The sequence below is a fragment of the Callithrix jacchus genome, chromosome 4 (genome assembly GCF_049354715.1).
Source record: "Callithrix jacchus isolate 240 chromosome 4, calJac240_pri, whole genome shotgun sequence".
Lineage (NCBI taxonomy): Eukaryota > Metazoa > Chordata > Mammalia > Primates > Cebidae > Callithrix > Callithrix jacchus.
Genome location: NC_133505.1, coordinates 152,275,617 through 152,296,185, shown reverse-complemented (window position 1 = coordinate 152,296,185; position 20,569 = coordinate 152,275,617). Strand labels below are relative to the sequence as shown.

General features: G+C 35.5%; 1 protein-coding gene and 1 pseudogene across 2 annotated transcripts in view; both read left to right on the top strand.

The window, feature by feature from the left end:
* Positions 1–20,569, top strand: part of EPM2A (EPM2A glucan phosphatase, laforin) — a 340,229-nt gene that overhangs the window by 219,849 nt on the left and 99,811 nt on the right. The gene's annotated exons all lie outside the window — the stretch shown is intronic.
* Positions 1–20,569, top strand: part of LOC144582361 (zinc finger protein 131 pseudogene) — a 42,138-nt pseudogene extending 21,569 nt beyond the window's left edge. Inside the window, exon 1 of the transcript XR_013534939.1 lies at positions 1–20,569. This exon is cut by the window's left edge and continues 21,569 nt beyond it. The product of XR_013534939.1 is annotated as a zinc finger protein 131 pseudogene (transcript).

Here is a 20,569-nt window from a genome sequence, read left to right as displayed (position 1 = left end):
CATAGTTTTCTACATAAAAATATCCAGTTATAAGCTTATTATTAAAGATCACCAAATAAACAGGGAAATAAGTTTCCATGAATAAGAGTTTACCAGAAATAATTGCTAACATATTTAAACCCCAAAATACTTAAGAAGTATCCACTTTAGAATACAAAATAGTTGTATAAGAGATATTTAAATAAACAAGGAAATCATAAAAATGAGCAAATGCCAATAGCTATCAAATATTATGAGATATAATTGAAAAGCTTCATTTAATCAGAAGATATATCATTTTGATATGTGTGTGTCTCTAAATAGCCTCAAGATATATCAGAGAAAAAGGTAAATTGGACTTGATTGTACAAATCAGACACTTTTGTACATCATAGATGTATAAAGAAAGTGAAAAGGTAACCTATAGAATGGGAGAAAATATTTGCAAATCATACTCCTAATAAGGGATTAATATTCAGAATATAAAAAGATCTCTTACAGCTTGTTATGATTTGGGTTTGTGTTCCACCCAAATCTCATGTCCAATTTTAATCCTCAGTGTTAGAGAGGGGGCCTGGTGGGAGGTAACTGGACCATGAGGGCAGATTTTCCCCTTGCTGTTCTCATAATAGTGAGTTCTCATGAGATCTCGTTGTTTAAAAGTGTGTAACACCTCCGCCTTCTCTCTCTTCCTCCTCTGGCCATGTAAGATGTGACTGCTTCCCCTTCCATCATGACTGAAAGTTTCCTAAGGCCTCCCCAGCCATGTTTCCTTTATAACTTGTAGAACTGTGAGTCAATTAAATATCTTTTTTAAAAAACGACATTACCCAGTCTCAGGTAGTTTTTTACAGCAGTGTGAATGAATGCACTACTAAAAAACAAAAAGACAACCCAATTAAAAACTGGCAAACTATTTAATGGTGTATTTTTTGAAGGAAGATATATGAATGGCTGTTAGTCACATGAGAAGATTCTCAACAATACTAATAATTAGGGGAATGAAAATTAAAACTACAATGAGATACCACTCTTTCTATTTAAAAAGGAAATAGAAAGTGTTGACAAGGATGTGGAGAAATTGAAATCCTTGTATATTGCTGGTGAGAATGTAAAATGGTGTAGCTTCAATGGAATGGAAAATAGTTGGGTGGTCCTTCAAAATGCTAAACATGGGATTATTATATAACTCATCAATTCCACTCCTAGGTAGATTCCAAAAGAATTGAAAAAAGGGACCCAAACAGATAAGTGTATGCCAATATTCACTGAAGCATTATTTACAATAGCCAAAGGATGCCGAAAAACCAGTTGGCTATCAACTTGTAAAAAGATAAACAAAATGTAGCATACAGATCCATAAAAAGTAATAACGTTCTGATACATACTGCAACATAGGTAAAACTTGAAAACATTGTGCTAAGTAAAATAAGTCTATCACAAAAGGACATATGTTGTATGATTTCAATTATATGAAATATCTAGAATAGGCACGTTCATACAGACATAAAGTAGGTAACAGGTTATTAGGGCTGGGACAGAGGGGAATACATAGTTGTCGCTAAACTTATAGAGTTTCTGTTTGGGATGATGAAAACGTTTTATAAAAGGAAAGTGGTGATAGTTGCACAACATTGTAATTGTAATTAATACCCTTGAATCATACATACATATGTATATATATGGTTAAAATGGCTAATTAGCTAATTTTATTTTATATACATTTTACTAAAATATAAAAAATTAGGCAAAAATGGATAATAATACAGAAAGAGGAGGACAGATTTTTACTACTGGGAGACTTCAATCTGCTTCTCTCCACTATTGCTATAGCTTCTCATTATAGATAGAACCAGCAGTCAAAAATCAGTAAAGACAAAAATTTAAATGGCACATATAACAAGCTTTTAAAAAATATTTTAAAACATAACACTCCCAAAATAGAGAACAGAGTAGAACATATAGAGAGACTAACCGCAAATCAAGCCAAAAGTACATAGTAAAACAAGCACATAGTAGAACATACATAGAAACTGACCATAAATGAAGCCAAAAGCAGATCTTAATAACATGCATAATCAGGCTACATGATCCAATATTTATGCAATGAAGTTAAAAGTAAAACATAAAATCAAAAACATTACCCAATCTCAAATGATTTATGGTGAAGTAGAAATCATAATGAAAATCAAAAGTACTTATAACAACTAAAAATATCACATATAAAACATACAGGATAAAATACAAAGGATTCCTAAAGGGAAATTTATGACTGTGATGCTTATATTAGAAGAGAAACACAGAATCCATCTTAAGACGTTAGAAAAAGAATAATTGGATAAATCCAAAAAGTAGAAAGGATGGTGATAACAAAGACAGAGCATGAATTAGTATAACAGAAAATAAAGAAATAATGAAAACGAAGCAGAGTTGAGCAGTATAATAAAATAGATGTCTATTCAATAATAATCAGTTAATAATAAATAATAATAAAGACCAGTCAATAATAGAGCAGTCCCAGATGCTCAATATTAGGAACAAAAAAAGGAGAACGTACAACCAGACATGTAGAATTTAAAACATACTATGTGACTATTATAAGCAACTTGAGGCCATGATTTTGGTTTTTTAAAAATAATTATAGCTACATAGTAGGTATATATATTTACAAAGCACACAAGATGTTTTGATACAGGCATGCAATGTGGAATGAGCACATCATCCTCTGTAGCACTCCTTTGAGTTACAAACAATTCAATTACACTTTTCAAGTTAATTTTAAAACATACAATTAAGTTATTATTGATTATAGTCATCTGATTGTGCTGCCAAATAGCAGGTCTTATTCATTCTTTCTATACTTTTGTACCCATTTACCATCTCCATCTCCCACCTCAACCCTCAACTACCCTTCCTAGCCTCTAGTATCCATCCTCCTACTCTCTATGTCCATGAGTTCAATTGATTTGATTTTTAGATCCCACAAATACATGAGAGCATGTGATGCTAGTCTTCCTGTGGCAGCCTTATTTCACTTAACATAATGATCTCCAGTACAATCCGTGTTGTTGCAAATGACTGGATCTCATTCTTTTTATGGCTGAATATTAACACTATATGTACCAAATGTGGTACATATATATACTCCATTGTCGATATGTACCACATTTTCTTTATCCATTCATCTGTTGTTAGATACTTAGGTTGCTTCCAAATCTTAGTTACTGTAAACAGTGCTGCAACAAACATAGGAGTGCTGATATCTCTTTGATATACTGATTTTCTTTCCTTTGGGTATGTATTTAGCTGTGAGATGGATCAGAGGGTAGTTCAATTTTTAGTTGTTTGAGGAACCTCCTAACTATTCTCTATAGAAGTTTTAATAACTTACATTCCTACCAACAGTGTACAAGGGCTCCCTTTTCTCCACATTTATTATTTATAATAATATGTATAATTATATTATTATAATAATTAATATAACAATGTTTATTATAATTACTATATTATTGTAAATATTTATTATAATAAATATGATATTATGTTATTGCCTGTCTTTTGGATACAAGACATTTTAACTAGGTTGAGATGATATCTTGTAGCTTTGATTTTCATTTCCCTGATAATCAGTGATGTTGAGCACCTTTTCATATGCCTGTTTGTTATTTGTATGTCTTCTTTTGGGATATATCTATTCAAATCTTATGCTTTTTTTGGATTGGATTATTCATTTTTTTCTTGTAGAGTTGTTTGAGCTCCTTATATATTCTGGTGATTATCCCTTGTCAGAGAAATAGTAAGTATTTTCTCCCGTTCTGTGGGTTGTCTCTTCACTTTGTTAATTGCATTCTTTTTGTGCAGAAGCTTTTGAACATGATGTGACCCCATTTGTCTATATTTATTTTGGCTTGTGCTTTTGGGGTATTGCTTAAGAAATCTTTGTCCAGAACAATGTCCTGGAGATTTTCCCTAAAGTTTTTTTGTAGAAGTTACATAGTTTGAGGTCTTAGATTTAAGTCTTTAAGTCATTTTTGTTTGATTATTGTATATGGTGAGAGATAGTGGTCTAGTTTCTTTCTTTCTTTTTCTTCTTTTGACATATGGATGTCCAGTTTTCCCAGCAGCAATTATTGAAGAGACTACCTTTTCTCCTAGTACATATTCTTGGCACCTTTTACAAAAATGAGTTTACTGTAGGTGTGTGGATTTGATTCTGGCCTCTGTATTCTGTTCCATTGGTCTATGTGTCTGTTTTTAGGCCAATATATGCTGTTTTGATTACTATAGCTCTGTAGTATAATTTGAAGTCAGGTAATGTGATTCCTCCAGTTTTGTTTTTTTTGCTTAAGATAGCTTTGGTTATTCTGGGTCTTTCATGATTCCATATACATTTTGTCATTTTCTTTTCTATTTATTTGAAGAGTGTCAATGGAATTTGACAAACATTGCATTGAATCTGTAGATTGCTTTGGATAGAATGGACATTTTAACAATATTGATTCTTCCAATCTATGAATATGGAATATTTTTCCATTTTTTTGGTGTCTTCTTCAACTTCCGTAATCAGGGTTTTATAGATTTTATTATAGAGATAATTAACTTCTTTGGTTAAGTTAATTCCTAGGTATTTAATTTTATGAGTGGCTATTGTAAATGGGATTACTTTTTTGGATTTCTTTCTCACATTGTTCATTGTTGGCATGTAGAAATGCTACTAATTTTTGTGTGTTGATTTGTATCCTGCAACTTTACTTATTAGATTATCTGTCCTAATAGTTTTCTTAGGAGTCTTTAGGTTTTTCCAAATATAAGCTACATCATCAGCAAACAAGGATAATTTGACTTCTTCCTTTCAATTTGAATGCTCATGGGGTGGCCGGTTAGCTCAATTGGTGAGCTCTTCGTGTTCAATTTGAATGCTCTTTAGATCTTTTATCTTTTGATTGCTCTAGATAGAACTTCCAGTAATATGTTGAGTAACAGTGGTGACAGTTGGCATCCTTGTTGTGTTCCAGATCTTAAAGGAAAGGGTTTCAGTTTTTCCTTATTCAGTATAATACTAGCTGTGGGTCTGTGATATATGGATTTTATTATGTTCTATACCCAGTTCATTGATGGTTTTTATCATGAAGCAATATTAAATTTTATTGAATGCTTTTCCAGCATTAATTGCAATGTCATATGGTTTTTATCCCTCATTTAGAATTGGTTTGCTAGTATTCTTTGAGGACTTTTGCATTAATATCCATCAGAGATAATGGCCTGTAGTTTTTCTATGTATTTTTTTTTCTGGTTTTGGTATCTGGGCAATACTGGCCTCATAGAATGAGTTTGAGAGTATTCCCTCCTCCTCTATTTTTTGGAATAGTTTGAGTAAAATTGGTATTAGTTCTTCTTTAAATGTTTGGTAAAATTCAACAGTGAAGCCATCAGGTCCTGGGCTTTCTTTTACTGGAAGACTTTTTATTATATCTTTGATCTCATTACTTGTTATTGGTGTGTTCATGTTTTAGATTTCTTCCTGGTTTAATCTTGGTAGGTTGAATATATCTGGGAATTTGACCATTTCTTCTAGATTTTCCAATTATCAGCATATAGCTGTTCATAGTAGCCACTAATGATCCTTTGAATTTCAATACTATCAGTTGTAATGTCTCCTTTTTCATTTCTGATTTTATTTACTTGAATCTTCTCTTTTCTTTTCTTAGTATGGCTAAAAGTTTGTCCATGTTGTTTAAGTTTTCAAGAAACCAACTTTTTGTTTCACTGATGTTTTGTAGTTTTTGATTTCAATTTCATTTATTTCTGCTCTGATTTTCACTATTTCCTTTCTTCTAATAATTTTGGATTTGGTTTGCCCTTGGTTTTCTAATTCTTTAATATACATCATTAGATTGTTTATTTCAAGTTCTTCTTTTATGATGTAGTCACTTATAGCTATAAACTTTCCTGATAGTACGGCTTTTGCTGTATCCCATAGGCTTTTAGTATGTTGTGTGTTCCTTAGAATTTGTTTCATGACATTTTTCTATTTCCTTCTTAATTTCTTCAATTACCCATTGGTCATTCAGAGGCATAATATTTAATTGTTGTGTATTTGTGTAATTGCCTAAATTCCTCTTATTAATTTCTAGTTTCATTCCATTGTGGTCAGAGAAGATGCCTTATGCTATTTTAATTTTTTCAGAATATTTTCAGACTTTTTTTGTGATCTAACATATGCTTTATTCTTGAGAATGATCCATGTGTGTGCTAAGGAAAAGGATATGAATTCTTAAGCTCTCAGATGAAATGATCTGTAAATACTTTTAGATCCATTTAGTCTATAGTACACGTTAAGTTGGATTTTTTTTTTTTTTTGGTTGTTGTTGATTTTCTTTCTCTCTTGAAGATCTGTCCAGTGCTAAAAGTAGGATGTTGAAGTCCCCAGCTATTATTGTATTGGGGCCTATCTCTCTCTTTAGCTTTAATAATTTTTAAAAAATATACCTGGGTGCTCCCATGTTGAGTGCATATATAATTAAAATTTTATATCCTCTTGCTGACTTGACCCCTTTATTTTATGTAGTGAACTTTTTTGTCCTTTCTTAAAGTTTTTGTCTTGAAATCTATTTTGTCTGATATGAGTATAGCAAATCCTGTTATTTTTTTGGTTTCAGTTGGCATGGAATATATTTTTCCACCCCTTTATTTTCAGCCTATATGTGCCTTTATATGCAAAGTATGTTTCTTGCAGGCAACAGATCAGTAGGTCTTGTTTTTTCATCCATTTTGCCAGTCGAGTCTTTCGATTAAAGGGTTTAGTCAATTTACATTATGACTATTTACAACATAATGTTGTTATTGATAAGTGAGGACTAATTGCTGCTATTTTGTTATTTGTTTTCTGGTCTTCTTTCCTTTTTTCATTTCTGTCTTCTAGTGAAGACGATTTTCTCTAGTGATATTATTTAGTTTCTTGCTTTTTATTTTTTATGTATTCATTGTATGTTTTTTTTGTTTGAGGTTACCATGAGGCTTGCAAATGCCATCTTATAACTTATTATTTTAACCTGATAAGAACTTAACACTATTTGCATAAACAAATGAACAAACAGAAAGAAAACTAATAAATGATCACCACAACTTCATCTCCACTACTTAAAAACATGTTTTTAATATATACTTTAAGTTCTGGGATACATGTGCAGAATGTGCAAGTTTGTTACATAGTTATACAAGTGCCATGGTGGTTCTCTGCACCCATCAACCTGTCATCTACATTAGGTATTTCTCCTAATGCTAATCCTCCCATAGCCCCCCATCCCCTGACAGCCTATGGTGTGTGAAGATCCCCTCCCTGTGTCCATATGTTTTCATTGTTCAACTCCTACTTATGAGTGAGAACATGTGGTGTTTGGTTTTTTTGTTCCTATGTTAGTTTGCTGAAAATAATGGTTTCCAGTTTAATCCATATCCCTGCAAAGGACATGAATTCATCCTTTTTTATGACTGTGTAGTCTTCCATGGTGTATATGTACCACATTTTCTTTTTCCAGTCTATTATTGATGGGCATTTGGGTTGGTTCCAATATTGCTATTGCAAACAGTGCTACAATAAACATATGTGTGCACAGGTCTTTATAGTAGAATGATTTATAATCTTTTGGGTATATACCCAGCAATGAGATTGATGGGTCAAATGGTATTTCTTGTTCTAGGTCCTTGAGGAATCACCACACTGTCTTCGACAATGATTGAACTTATTTACACTCCCACCAACTGTGTAAAAGCATTCCTATTTTTCCACAGTCTCTCCAGCATCTGTTGTTTCCTGACTTTTTAATGATTGCCATTCTAACTGGCATAAGATGGTATCTCATGGTGGTTTTGATTTGCATTTCTCTAATGACCAGTAATATAATGAGCTTTTCTTCATATGTTTGTTAGCTGCATAAATGTCTTCTTTTGAGAAGTGTCTGTTCATATCCTTCACCCATTTTTGATGGGTTGTTTGTTTTTTTTCTTGTAAAGTTGTTCAAGTTCTTTGTAGATTCTGGATATTAGACCTTTGTCAGATGGATAGATTGTAAAAATTTTCTCCCATTCTGTAGTTTGCCGGCTCACTCTGATGATAATTTATTTTGTTGCAAAGAAGCTATTTAGGTTAATTAGATCCCATTTGTGAATTTTGGCTTTTGTTGCCATTGCTTTTGGTGTTTTAGTCGTGGAATCTTTGCCCATGCTTATGTCCTGAATGGTATTGCCTAGGTTTTTTTTAAGGAATTTTATGGTTTTTTAGTTCTTATGTTTAAGTCTTTATTTATTTATTTATTTTGAAATGGAGTCCACTCTGTCACCCAGGCTGGAGTGCAATGGTGCAATCTTGGCTCACTGCAACTTATGCTTCCTGGGTTCATGTGATTCTTCTGCCTCAGCCTCCTCTGAATAGCTGTGGTTACAGGCATCCACCACCATGCCTGGCTAATTTTTGTAGTAGAGATGGGGTTTCACCACATTGGCCAGGCTGGTTTCAAACTCCTGACCTCAGATGATCCACCCATCTTGGCCTCCCAAAGTGCTAGGATTACAGGTATGAGGCACCAGGCCTGGCCCATTCCCACTACTTTTTAACTTTTTTGTTGTTTCTATTTATATCATATTGTACTGACTATATGTTGAAAAGTTGTTGCAATTATGATTTTTTATTCATTCACCATTCAGTCTCTCTACTTCAGATAAGAGTAGTTTACACATCACAGTTACAGTGTTTTAATATTTTGTTTTTTTCTGTGTACTTACTGCTACCAGTAAGTTTTGTACCTTCAGATGATTATTTATTGCTTATTAATGACATTTTCTTTTTAATTGAAGTATTTTATTTAGCATTTCTTATAGGACAGGTCTGGTATTGATGAAATTCTTCAGTTTTTGTTTGTCTGGGAAAGTCATTATTTCTCCTTCATGTTTGAAGAATATTTTCACTAGTTATATTATTCTAGGTGAAATCTCTTTTCCTTCAGCATTTTAAATATGCCATGCTACTCTCTTCTTGCCCATAAGGTTTCCACTGAAAAGTCTGCTGCCAGACGTAGTAGAGCTCGATTGTATATTATTTGTTTCTTTTTTCTTGCTGCTTTTAGAATTCTTTCTTTATCCTCAGCTTTTGGGAGTTCTGACTATTAAATGCCTTGAGGTAGTCATCTTTGGATTAAATCTGCATCATGTTCTATAACCTTCTCATACTTGAGTATTAATATCTTTCTCTCAGTTTGGGAACCTCTCTGTTATTATCCCTTTTAGTAAACTTTCTACCCCTATATTTTTCTCTATCCCCTCTATGTGGCCATTAACTCTTATACTTGCCTTTCTGAGGTTATTTTCTAGATCCTGTAGACATGCTTCATTGTTTTTATTCTTTTTTTCTTTCATCTTCTCTGTATATTTTCAAATAGCCTGTCTTCAAGCTCACTATTTTTTTCTTCTGCTTGATTGATTATGCTGTTAAAGTACTCTGATGTACACTTCAGTATGCCAATTGCATTTTTTAGTTCCAGAATTTCTGCCTGATTCTTTTTCATTAGTTTAATCTCTTTGTTGAATTTATCTGATAGAATCCTGAATTCTTTCTCTGCATTATCTTGAATATCTTTTAGTTTGACAGTTATTTTGAATCCTCTGTTTAAAAGGGGACATGTCTCTGTTTTTCCAGGATTGCTTACTGGTGCCTTATTTGGTTCATTCATTTTGTAGGGTCATGATTTCCTGGATAGTGTTGATGCTACTACATGTTCTTCAGTATCTGGGCTTTGAAGAGTTAGGTATTTATTATACTCTTCACTGTCTGGGCTTATTTGTAGTTATCCTTTTTGGAAAGACTTTCCACATATTTAAAATAACTTGAGTGTTATGATCTAAGCAGTTTGTGCTTTAAGGAGCACCCCAAACCTGGTAACACTGTGGTTCTTGCAGACTCGTAGAGGTATTACCTTGAAGATCTTGGACAAGATTAGGTAGAAGTCTAACTGATATTCTTTTGTACTGTGGCTCAGCTGGTACCCAAAACACAAGATATAATTCTTCCCACTTTTCCTTCCCCTTTCCAAAGGAAGGGGAGCCTAATCCCATAGGCATCACCACCCCAGGCCATGAGGAGTACTGCCAGACTTCCTCCGATGTTCCCTTAAGGCCCATGCTCTCTTAAGTTAGTTTGTCATGAATCCTGCCTGGCCCAGAACTCACCCTTCAGGGCAGTAGTCTCCCCTCTGTCTTAGGGCAGCTCCAGAAATACTGTCCAAGAGTCAAGTCTTGGAATCATGGACCCCAGGAGCCTATTTTGTACCCCACCCCACTTTGGCTATGATGGTATATAAGGGGCAAGACAAAGTCCCCTTTGCTTTTCCCTCTGCTTTTCTCAGAGAAGAGTTTTGCCCCATAGCCACCACAGCTAATAATTTGCTGCATCTCACCTGAATCCAGCAAGGCTCAGAGGCTCACCAAGGCCCTCGATGTAGCACCCAGGTATCATTGCTGGTTACTCAGGGCCCAGGGGTCCTTCAGTTAGTAGGTGGTGAATGCTGGCAGGACTGGGTCTTTTCCTTCAAGGCATCAGGTTCCCTTCTGGCCCAAGGTATGTCTAGAAATGTATCTGTGAGCTAGGGTCTAAAATAGGGGCCTCATGACTCTAACTGATGCCCTATCCTGCTGTGGTTGAGCTATTATCTAAGATACAAGACAAAGTCCCCTCCACTAGTTCCTTCTCTCCTCAAGCAGAAGGAAGGGATCTCTTAAAGCAGAAAATGGAGCCGTACAGCTTGAGGTTAGGAGAGGCATGATGCCAGCATTGCCAGCACTCCTATAGTCACCTCAGCTGGTGTCTCAGTAGGTCATATGCCTCCCCAGTCTACTGTTTTGGAATCTAGTTTAGCCTTAGGACTTATGTATGAGTTGCAGTCCTTCTGGCCTAGACTGACTTTCAAGTTTTCTTAGAAACTGAGAACACTTTGGCCCTACAAAGTGAGGTTTATAGGCACTCAAATTTGGACTGCTGAAATAAATGATTCTCTTCTGACTAGGGCTGATTTAAATTCTCCTTCTATGGGTTGTCATTGGCTGACTTTGTCTGGTTTTCCTGTCTGCTCTAACAGATCAGCACTGAGTTCAGTGCCTCAGAGTTGCTGTGTCCTCCCCCAGTGCCCATAGATGCTCTCCACACCATGCTGCAGCTGCCTGGAGTGGGGAGAGAGTGGTGCTGGCAATTCAGAACTGTTGTTTTTATCTCTTCAGGGCTTCTTTCAGGGACATAAAATTAAAACAGGTATATACGTGCTCATCTGACTTTCCATTCTCGTGACCATGTTTTTTCTGTGTAGATAGTTGTTAACTTGGTGTCCTTGTGGGAAATTCAGTGGTGGGGAGGTTAGGTGGAGCTTTCTATTCCACCATTTTACTCCACCTCCCAACTGAGGCCAATGACTTTGAAAATGTATAAAATGAACAAATTCCAAAAATGGAATTCCAAAAATGAACAAATAACAATAATAATTCCAAAACAACTAATTCAAAAAATGAACAAATTCCAAAAACTGACTCAGGAAAAAGTGCCTAAATTCTCCTACAATCATTAAATATATTGAATCAATCAATAGTTTAAAAATTTTTTCTACAAAGAAAATAATATACCTTGACAGTTTTGTAGCTGAGTTATCTTACCACTCAACATTATGATTACATGTTCTGTCTATAAGGTCGATGACTTTGATGCCCAAAAAGGCTGTTGTGTTTCTGCCATTGCCACAAAATAAATTTTTACCATGTAGCCTGCTACTTCAGGGAGGATGAGAGCTGCGTGGAACAGACCACACTACCTGTAACATGGATCAACTACATCTGATCCCAGCCTAGAACAGCTAACCACAGTCTACCTACATATATATGAAAGAGTAGAAATAATCACTGCTTTAAGACATTGAGGTTTTGGGTGGTTTATTATATAGTATTATTTCATTCAATGTAGATAAAGCATTTATTAAATTCAACAACTACTCATGCTAGACTATTAACAAATTAGGAATAAAAGAGAACTTCCTTTTCTGCATAAAGTGTATCCCCAATATATCTATAGTAAGCATTATAAAACTTACATATTCAAAATCTTTTTGCACTAGAAATTGCACTTCTAAGGAATGTCCTAGAGAAAATCTTACACACATGCAAGAATACATGTACAATTATTTCAATAGCATTATTATTAACATTGCAGAAAACTGGAAACAGTCAAAAGTGTTTTTAAAGTGGCAAATATAAAAATAAATTGTTGAATATTTAAATGAAATATTAAAAAGCAGTGCATGTAAATGAACTATAATGATTTGCAACAACAAAGATGACTCTTACTTACATAATACTAGAATGTCAAAATGTTTTAGACTACATACATCATGAATTCATTTGTATAAATCTCAAAATATAGATATTGTTTTAAAGAAGTTTTTTTAATTGTGTTTAAATTCTGGGGTACATGTGTAGATCTTGCAGGATTGTTGCATAGGTGCACACATGCCATGGTGATTTGCTGTCTCCATCCCCCAGTCATTACATCAGGCATTTCTCCCAATGTTATCTCTCCCCAACCTTCCCACCCCCTGCTGTCCCTCCCCTAGCTCCACTACTCCCAACAGGCCCCAGTATGTGACATTTCTTTCCCTGTGCCCATGTGTTCTCATTGTTAAAAACCAACCTATGAGTGAGAACATGCAGTGTTTGGTTTTCTGTTCTTATATCAGTTTGCTGAGAATGATGGTTTCCAGATTCATCCATGTGCCTACAAAGGACACAAACTCATTGGTTTTACGGCTGCATAGTTTTCCATGGAGTATACGTGTCACATTTCCTTTGTCCAGTATATCATTGATGGGTATTTGTGTTCATTCCAGGTCTTTGCTATTGTAAGCAATACCACAATGAACATACATGTGATGTCTTTATAAGAGAAAGATTCATAATCCTTTGGGTATATATCCAGTAATAGGATTGCTAGGTCAAATGGAATTTCTATTTCTAGATCCTTGAGGAATCGCCACACTGTCTTCCACAATGGTTGAACTAATTTACACTCCCACCAACAGTGTAGAAGTGTTCCTATTTCTCCACATCCTCTCCAGCATCTGTTGTCTCCAGATTTTTTAATGATTGCCATTCTAACTGGCATGAGATGATATCTCAGTGTGGTTTTGATTTGCATTTCTCTAATGACCAGTGATGATGAGCATTTTTTCATGTTTGTTGGCCTCATAAATGTCTTCTTTTGAAAAGTGTCTGTTCATCTCCTTCACTCACTTTTGAATGTGTTTGTTTGTTCGTTTTTTGTAAATTTGCTTTAGCTCTTTGTAGATTCTGGATATTAGCCCTTTGTCAGATGGGTAGACTGCAAAAAATTTTTTCCATTCTGTTGGTTACCAGTTCACTCTGATGATTGTTTCTTTTGCTGTGCAGAAATGCTTAAGTTTAACTAGATCCCATTTGTCTATTTTGGCTTTTGTTGCCATTGGTTTTGGTGCTTTAGTCATGAAGTCCTTGCCTATGCCTATGTCCTGAATGGTTTTGCCTAGGTTTTCTTCTAGGGTTTTTATGGTGTTAGGCCTTATGTTTAAATCTTTGATCCATCTGGAGTTAATTTTAGTGTAAAGTTTCAACTTTCTGTACACGGCTACCCAGTTTCCCCAACACCATTTATTAAACAGGGATTCCTTTCCCCATTGCTTGTTTTTGTCAGATTTGTCAAAGATCAGATGGTTGTAGATGTGTGGTGTTTCTTCCAAGGCCTCTGTTCTGTTCCATTTGTCTATATCTCTGTTTTGGAACTAGTACCATGCTGTATTGCTTACTGTAGCCTTGAAGTATAGATTGAAGTCAGGTAGTGTGTTGTCTCCAGCTTTAAACCTTTTTTGCTTAGGATTGCCTTGGCTATGTGGGCTCTCTTTTGGTTTCATATGAAGTTTAAAGTGGTTTTTGTTTCCAGTTCTGTGAAGAAGGTCAATGGTAGCTTGATGGGGATAGCATTCAATTTATAAATTATTTTGGGCAGTATGGCCATTTGCATGATATTAATTCTTCCTAACCAGGAGCATGGAGTGTTTTTCAATCTGTTTGTGTCCTCTCTTATTTCCTTGAGCATTTATTTGTAGTTCTCCTTGAAAGGTCATTCACATCCTTTTTTAGTTATATTCCTAGGTATTATTTTATCTTTGTAGTAATTGTAAATGGGAGTTCACTCATGCTTTGGCTCTGTTTGTCTGTTATTGGTGTATAGGAATGTTGTGATTTTTTCACATTGATTTTGTATCCTGAGAATTTGCTGAAGTTTCTTATCACCTTAAGGAGATTTTGGGCTGAGATGATGAGGTCTTCTAAATATACAATTATGTCATCTGCAAATAGAGACAATTTGAGTTCCTCTTTTCCTAATTGGATACCCTTTATTTCTTTTTCTTTCCTGATTGCTCTGGCTAGAACTTCCAATACTATATTGAATAGTAACAGTGAGAGAGCACATCCTTGTCTAGTGCCAGTTTTCAAAGAAAATGCTTACAGTTTTTGCCCATTCAGTATGGTATTGGCTGTGAGTTTGTCATAAATAGCTTTTATTATTTTGAGATATGTTCCATTGATACCTAGTTTATTGTGGGATTTTAGCATAAAGTGCCATTGAATTTTCTCAAAGGCCTTCTCTGCATCTGTTGAGATGATCATTTGGTTTTTATCTTTGGTTTTGTTTATATGATGGATTGCTTTATAGATTTGTGTATGTTGAACCAGCCTTGCATTCCTGGGATGAAGCCTACTTGATGGTGATGGATATCATTTTTTGATATGCTGTTGCATTTGCTTTGCCAGTATTTTATTGGAGATTTTTGCATTAATGTTCATGATGGATATTCACCTGAAATTTTCTTTTTAGTTGTGTCTCTGCCAGGTTTTGGTATCAGGATGATATTGGTCTCATGAAATGAGTTAGGGAGTATTCCCTCTTTTTGTATTGTTTGGAATAGCTTCAGAAGGAATGGTACAAGCTCCTCTTTGTATGTCTTGTAGAATTTGGTTGTGAACCTGTCTGGATGGGTTGGTCCTTTTTTTGGGTTGATAGGCTAATAATTGCTGCCTGAACTTCAGACCTTGTTATTAGTCTATTCAGGGATTCAACCTCTTCCTGGTTTAGTCTTGGGAGGGTGTAAGTGTCCAGGAATTTATCCATTTCTTCTAGATTTACTTGTTAATGTGCATAGAGTTGTTGGTAGTAATCTCTGATGGTAGTTTATATTTCTGTGGAATTGGTAGTGATATCTCCTTTATCATTTTTTATTGCATCTGTTTGATTCTTTTGTCTTTTCTTTTTTATTAGTCTGGCTTGCAGTCTGTCTATTTTGTTAATCTTTTCCAAAAACCAGCTCCTGGATGTATTGATTTTTTTTGAAGGTTTTTTTTTTTTGTGTCTCTATCTCCTTCAGTTCTGCTCTGATCTTAGTTATTTCTTGTCTTCTGCTTGCTTTTAATTTTTTAAAAATCTTGTTCCTCTAGCTCTTTCAATTTTGATGATAGGATGTTTTTAGATCTTTCCTCACTTCTAATGTGGGCATTTATTGCTGTGGGCATTTATTGCTGTAACTTTCCCTCTAGACATTGCTTTAAATGAGTCCCAGAGATTTTGTTACGTTGTGTCTTCATTCTCATTGATATCAAAAAACATCTTTATGTCTGCCTTATTTCATTTTTTATCCAGTAGTCATTCAGAAGCAAGTTGTTCAGTTTCCATGTAGTTGTGCAGTTTTGAGTGAGTTTCTTTATCCTGAGTTCTAGTTTGATTGGACTGTGGTCTGAGAGACTGTATGTTATGATTTCCATTCTTTTGCATTTGCTGAGGAGTGATTTACTTCCAATTATGTGGTCAATTTTAGATTCAGTGCAATGTGGTGCTGAGAAGAATGTATATTCTATGGATTTGGGGTGTTCTGTAGTTGTCTATTAGGTTTGCTTGGTCCAGATCTGAGTTCATGTCCTGGATATCTTTGTTGATTTTCTGTCTCATTGATCTGTCTAATATTGTCAGAGGAGTGTTAATGTCTCCCACTATTATTGTGTGGAAGCTTAAGTCTTTTTGTAGGTCATTAAGAACTTGCTTTATGTTTCTCAGTGCTCCCATATTGGGTGCATATATATTTATGATAGTTAGCTCTTCTTGTTACATTTATCCTTTTACCATTATGTAATGCCCTTCTTTGTCTCTGTTGATCTTTGTTGGTTTAAAGTCTGTTCAGAGACTAGGATTGCAACTGCTGCTTTTTTCTTTTTGTTTCCATTTGCTTGATTAATCTTCCTCCATCCCTTTATTTTGAGTCTATGTGTGTCTTTGCATGTGAGATGGGTCTCCTGAATAGAGCACACTGATGGGTCTTGATTTTTTATCAAATTTGCCAGTCTGTGTCTTTTGATTGGGGCACTTAGGCCATTTACATTTAATGTTAATATTGTTATGTGTGAGTTTGATCCCACCATTTTGTTACTGGCTGGTTGTTTGACCTGTTTCTTCATTGCATGGTTGTTTGTTACCATTTGGTACATTTTTGCAGTGGCTGGTACTGGTTGTTTCATTCCATGTTTCGTACTTCCTTCAGAAACTCTTGTAAGGGAGGTCTGATGGTGACAAAATCTCTCAGCAGTTGCTTGTTTGTAAAGGATTTTATTTCTCTTTCACTTACGAAGCTTAGTTTGGCTGGATGTGAAATTCTGAGTTGATAGTTCTTTTGTTTAAGAATGTTGAATATTGGCCCCCACTCTCTTCTGGGTTTCTGTCAAGAGATCCATTGTGAGTCTGATGGGCTTCCCTTTGTGGGTGACCCGACCTTTCTCTCTGTCTGCCCTTAGCATTTTTTCCTTCATTGCAACCCTGATGAATCTGGTGATTATGTGTCTTGGGGTTGCTCTTCTTGAGGAATATCTTTGTGGTGTTCTCTGCATTTCCTGTATTTGAATGTTGGCCTATCTTGAAAGGTTGGGAAAGTTCTCCTGGATAATATCCTGAAGAGTGTTTTCCAGTTTGGATTCATTCTTTCCATCACATTCAGGTACATCGATCAACTGTAGATTAGGTCTTTTCACATAATCCTATATTTCTTGGAGGCTTTGTTCATTTCTTTTCACAATTTTTTCTCTAATCTTGCCTTCTCATTTTATTTCATTGAGGTGATCTTTAATCTCTGATATTTTTTTTTCTTCTTCTTCTTGATTGATTTGGCTACTGAAGCTTGCATATGCTTCATGAAGTTCTCGTGCTGTGTTTTTCAGCTCCATCAGGTCATTCATGTGCTTCTCTAAGCTGGTTATTCTGGTTAGCATTTCATCTAACTTTTTATCAAGGTTTTTAATTTCTTTGCATTGGGTTAGAACATGTTCCTTTAGCTTAGAGAAGTCTATTATTACCCACCATCTGAAGATTGCTTCTGTCAATTCATCAAACTCATTCTCCATTCTGTTTTGTTCTCTTCCTGCTGAAGAGTTGTGATCCCTTGGAGGAGGAGAGGTATTCTGGTCTTTGATGGTTTCATCCTTTTTGCACTTGTTTCTTCCCATCTTTGTTGATTTATCTACCTTTGGTCTTTGAAGCTGGTGATTTTGGATGGGTTCTCTGAGTTGACATCCTTTCTGTTGATGTTGAAGCTATTTCTTTTTGTTTTTTAGTTTTCCTTCTAATAGGTTTCTGTACTGTAGGACTGCTAGAGGTCCACTCCAGACCTTGCTTGCTTGGGAATCACCTGTGGGGGTTGCAGAACAGCAGGGATTGCTGCCTGATCTTTCCTCTAGTAGCTTCATCCCAGAAGGGTACCCCCTGGTGTCAGTCAGAGCTCTCCTTTATGAGGCATCTTTTTGGTTATAAAGGGTTCAGGGATCCACTTGAGGAGGCAGTCTGTACCTTGTCTGCCTGTAGAGGCGTGGCTGCGCTATCATGAACTCAGTTCAGCTGCTGTGTAAGCTTCCTCTGGGTTTTGTTTACGCAGATAGGTTTAGACTCACCTTAGCAATGGTGGACACCCTTCCCTTCACCGAGCTTGATCATCCTGCATCGAGCTCGATCTGAGATGCTGGCTGTGAAACTCTCAAGAGAGAAGGCCTCAGTTTGCTCATCTTTGTGGGGGTGGTACATGGCCAGCTGTATCACCTGTCTCCCTGCTTTCAGCCACCCCTCTTTCTGGGGAGTGGGTAGCTCCGTCCTGCAAGTGCTCTCAGTGCTAGTCAAAACATCTGCCCAGATCTGTGCCAACAACCCAAGGTGCCAGCAAAGCTGCCACTCAGATCTGTGCTGGTAACTCCTGGTGCTTTTCAGCCCAGCAGGGATCTTCTGGTCTGTGGGTTGCAGAGGCCATGGGAGAAGCACAGTATCTGAAATGGGGTGCTGGAGCAGGGGGGATGTCTCCAATCCTCCAGTTAGTTGCACTTCCCAGATGAGGCAGTGCCCTGCCTGCCTCAGTTTGCCCTCCTTGGGCTATACCCACTGTCCAAGCAGTCCCATTGAAATGAACCTCTGGTACCTTGGTTGGAAATGTAGAGATCACTCACCTTCTGCATCTTTCTCACTGGGAACTGTGTTCTGGAGCTGTTCCTATTTGGCCATGTTGGCAGAATGCCAAGAAATTTTAATTTAAAATTTTTATGAGCACATAGTAGGTGTATATACTTATGGAGTACATTAAAATATTTTGATATAGAAGTACAATGTATAGTAATCACATCAGGAAAAATTGAGTATCCATCACCTCAAACATATATTATTTTATGATGTAACAAATATTCCAATATGCTCTTTTATTTTAAAATATAAAATAAATTATTGTTGACCATAGTCACTTTGTTATTTTATCAAATATTATATATTATATTTAGCTAATTTTTGTACCCATTAACCATCCCCATTCCCCCTATCCCTACCACTACCCTTTCCAGCCTCTGGGTATCATAATTCTACGCTCTTTCTTCATGAGGTCAATTGTTTTAATGTTTTGTTTTCACAAATTCATGAGAACATGCAAAGTTTCTCTTTCTGTGCCTGGCTTATTTCACATAACATAATGATCTCCAGTTCCATCCATGCTGCTGCAAATGACAGAATCTCATTCTTCTTTATGGCTGAATAGTACTTCATTGTATTAAATACAATATTTTCTTTATCCATTGACCTGTTGGTGGATACTTAGGTTGCTTCAAAATCTTGGTTATTGTGAATAGTGCTGAAATAAACATGGGAGTGAACACCTCTCTTCAATATACTGATTTGTTTTTTGGGGGTATATACATAGGAGTGGGATTCCTGGATTGTATGACTCTACTTTTAGTTTTCTGAAGAATCTCCAAACTGTTCTTTATAGTGATTATACTAATTACATTCCCACCAAGAGTATATGAGAGTTCCCTTTTTCCACATCTTTTCCAGTATTTGTTACTGCCTATCTTTTGAATATAAGCCATGTTAACTGGAGTGAGATGATATATAATTGTAGTTTTTATTTAACCTTTTCTGATTATCAGTGACACTGAGCACATTTTTATATGACTATTTTCCATTTGTCTTCTTTTGAGAAATTTTGGTATGGTTTAGCTGTATCCTTACCCCCAAATCTCATCTTGAATTGTAATCTCCATAATCCCCACATGTCAAGGGAGAGACCAGGTGGAGGTAACTGAATCATGGGGGTGGTTTCCCTCATGGTGTTTTTGTGATTGTGAGTTCTCATGAGATCTGATGGTTTTATAAGTGTTTGATAGTTCCTCCTGTGTTCACTTCTCCTTCCTGCTGCCTTGTAAAGAGGGTGCCTTGCTTCCCCTTTGCCTTGTGCCCTAATTATAAGTTTCCTGAGGCTTCCCCAGCCACGTGGAACTGTCAGTCAACTAAACCTCTTTACTTTATAAATTACCCAGTCTCAAGCAGTTCTTTATAGCAGTATGAAAATGGACTAATACAAATGTCTATTAAGATCTTTTGCCCATTTTAAAATCACATTATTAGATTATTTTCTATACAATTATTTGACCTCCTTATATATTCTGGTTATTAATCTGTTGTCAGATGGATAGTTTGCAAGTATTTTCTGCCATTCTGTGGAGTGTTCCTTCACTTTGTTGATTGTTTCCTTTTTGGTGCAAATTCAATGTCCCTTTTTTTGCTTTAGTTTCCTGTGCTTGTGATGGGGTATTACTCAAGAAATCTTTGCCCAGTCCAAAGTCCTGAGGAGTTTCACCAATGTTTAATTTTAGCAGTTTCATAGTTTGAAGTCTCATATTTGTCTTCAATCTTTTTTGATTTGATTTTCGTATATGGTGAGAGATAAAAGTCTAGTTTTATTCTTCTGCATATGGACCAAAACACCGTTATTCTTAATTTGAATGTGGTTACATAGTGGTTATTTTGCTATTAGGATTATATTTTATATATTTGTTACATATCCATTTGTATCTATCAACATGAAATAAAATATAATATGAAATACAATATAATCAAAACTTATGCCAAAATTACATTATTATAATAACTTCAGTTGGCAATGTAATAAAAATTTATTAAACA